This window comes from Triticum dicoccoides, chromosome 7B (assembly GCF_002162155.2).
Source record: "Triticum dicoccoides isolate Atlit2015 ecotype Zavitan chromosome 7B, WEW_v2.0, whole genome shotgun sequence".
NCBI lineage: Eukaryota > Viridiplantae > Streptophyta > Magnoliopsida > Poales > Poaceae > Triticum > Triticum dicoccoides.
In genome coordinates, this window is record NC_041393.1 from 93375338 (window position 1) to 93378532 (window position 3195).

Below are 3195 nucleotides of genomic sequence, written 5' to 3' on the forward strand. Positions count from 1 at the left end.
CCTGTGTGCAAAGCACAGCAGTAAAACCAGTCTCGCGTAAGCGTACGCGTAATGTCGGTCCGGGCCGCTTCATCCAATAATACCGCCGAACCAAAGTATGACATGCCGGTAAGCAGTATGACTTGTATCGCCCACAACTCACTTGTGTTCTACTCGTGCATATAACATCAACGCATAAAACCTAGGCTCGGATGCCACTTATGGGGAACGTAGTAGTTTCAAAAAAATTCCTACGCACACGCAAGATCATGGTGATGGCATTGCAACGAGAGGGGAGAGTAATGTCCACGTACCCTCGTAGACCGTAAGCAGAAGCGTTATGACAACGCGGTTGATGTAGTCCTACGTCTTCACGATCCGACCGATCCAAGCACCGAACGTACGGCACCTCCGAGTTTTGCACACGTTCAGCTCGATGGCGATCCCCGGACTCCGATCCAGCAGGGTGTCGGGGATGAGTTCCGTCAGCACGACGGCGTGGTGACGATGATGATGTTCTACCGACGCAGGGCTTCGCCTAAGCACCGCAACGATATGACCGAGGTGGAATATAGTGGAGGGGGGCACCGCACACGGCTAAGGAACGATCACGAAGATCAACTTGTGTTTATGGGGTGCCCCCTGCCCCCGTATATAAAGGAGTGGAGGAGGGGAGGGCCGGCCCTCTCTATGGCGTGCCCTAGGGGAGTCCTACTCCCACCGGGAGTAGGATTCCCCCTTTCCTAGTGCAACTAGGAATCCTTCCAAGTATTAGGAGTAGGAGACAAGGAAGGGGGAGGGAGAGGGGAAGGAAGGAGGGGGCGCAGCCCCTCCCCCTAGTCCAATTCGGACTAGGCCTTTGGGGGGGGGGGCGCGGCCTGCCCTAGGCAGCCCCTCTCTCTTTCCCGTATGGCCCAATAAGGCCCAATACTTCTCCCCCGTATTCCCGTAACTCCCCGGTACTCCGAAAAATACCCGAACCACTCGGAACCTTTGCGAACTCCGAATATAGTCGTCCAATATATCGATCTTTATGTCTCGACCATTTCGAGACTCCTTGTCATGTTCCCGATCTCATCCGGGACTCCGAACTCCTTCGGTACATCAAAACTCATAAACTCATAATATAACTGTCATCGAAACCTTAAGCGAGCGGACCCTACGGGTTCGAGAACTATGTAGACATGACCTAGAACTATTCTCGGTCAATAACCAATAGCGGAACATGGATGCTAATATTGGCTCCCACATATTCTACGAAGATCTTTATCGGTCAGACCGCATAACAACATACGTTGTTCCCTTTGTCATCGGTATGTTACTTGCCCGAGATTCGATCGTCGGTATCTAATACCTAGTTCAATCTTGTTACCGGCAAGTCTCTTTACTCGTTCCGTAATGCATCATTCCGTAACTAACTCATTAGCTACATTGCTTGCAAGGCTTATAGTGATGTGCATTACCGAGAGGGCCCAGAGATACCTCTCCGACAACCGGAGTGACAAAACCTAATCTCAAAATACGCCAACCCAACATGTACCTTTGGAGACACATGTAGTACTCCTTTATAATCACCCAGTTACTTTGTGACGTTTGGTAGCACCCAAAGTGTTCCTCCGGTAAACGGGAGTTGCATAATCTCATAGTTACAGGAACATGTATAAGTCATGAAGAAAGCAATAGCAACATACTAAACGATCAAGTGCTAGGCTAACGGAATGGGTCATGTTAATCACATCATTCTCCTAATGATGTGATCCCATTAATCAAATGACAACACATGTCTATGGTTAGGAAACATAACCATCTTTGATTAATGAGCTAGTCAAGTAGAGGCATACTAGTGACTATATGTTTGTCTATGTATTCACACATGTATCATGTTTCCGGTTAATACAATTCTAGCATGAATAATAAACATTTATCATGAAATAAGGAAATAAATAATAACTTTATTATTGCCTCTAGGGCATATTTCCTTCACCCGCATACTCTAGCATGATGATTGAGTGCCTACGGCTAGTAATGGTCGACAACTTGCTCGGCGGCCACCTCGCGGCATCGGGCGAAGAGGCCGCGATACACCTATTTTGGGCCAGACGCTCCTCGAGTTCCACGGGAAGGGTAGCCGGGCTTAGGCTGTGATGCTTCGGAGTCGGGGAAAGGGGGCGTTTGGCAGGCGTCATCTAAGAAACTCAGGGCGGCTTGGGTATGGAGATCGGTGGGTAAGCTGCACGGGCAAACTGGCGGATGTTGACAATGGAGGCTTTGCATCGGCGGCAAGCTTGCTAGGGTTTCGAGCGAGGGAGGGGTTGTCATGGGGGAGGGGGGTGCGCGCGCACCCGATGAGCTTTAGTGGGGTGTGTGTGGAGTACATCTAGTGTGGAGGGAGTGTGTGTTTGAGGAAATGAAGCGGCTACTGAAAATTTTACTACGGGAGTCAAACGCGGGAGTGAAATGATGGGGCTATTGAAAATTTGGATGATGGTGCATCATACATAGTCCGAAAATAACAACTGTGTGTTAGGAAACAGAAAAACCCTCGAGCCAGGTAGATATTTTCAAGGGATGTAGGTGGGAACGGGAACAATAAACATCACACACGGTCGAAACATAATAACCGTGTGTTATCAAACAGAAAAAACTTGCATGCGGGTAGATATTTTTGAGAGGGAAGCCTCATGGAGCCCAATGTACTGGGATGATGTGCGTGACAAAGGCACCGGCATGGCACACGGTTAGTGTGAGTGAACTTTGTCTGTTGTGTCATCCCACTTGTCTATTTTTCATAAATTTGGCGAAAATGACGGTCAAAACACGAACACACTTGCATGTGGACCAAATATATGTATGGAAAGGGTGGTTTGATGTACAAATACCAAATGCAACTTTGATGTGGCACCTATCTCGCAAAGTGCATGGTATTGCTTGCCCCCCCCTGTATCGGCAGGACGGGAATCCTAAGCTATGAACGCATGCCCGCCCCCACGGAGGTTCACCTAGCAAAGTGCAAAGTAGGAGTCCCACCCCCCATCACACACGCACACACGTGTGTGCCCACACACATAAACACACACGCGCGCACACACACACACACACACACACTTTCAGTAGGCGACAGAGGGCATCTCACCAAGATGTATCATAAAATGGACCGAGAATAATCCACCTTGGTCGTACAAACTCTCTCTTGTTATTGGTCAAAGTGATGGTTGT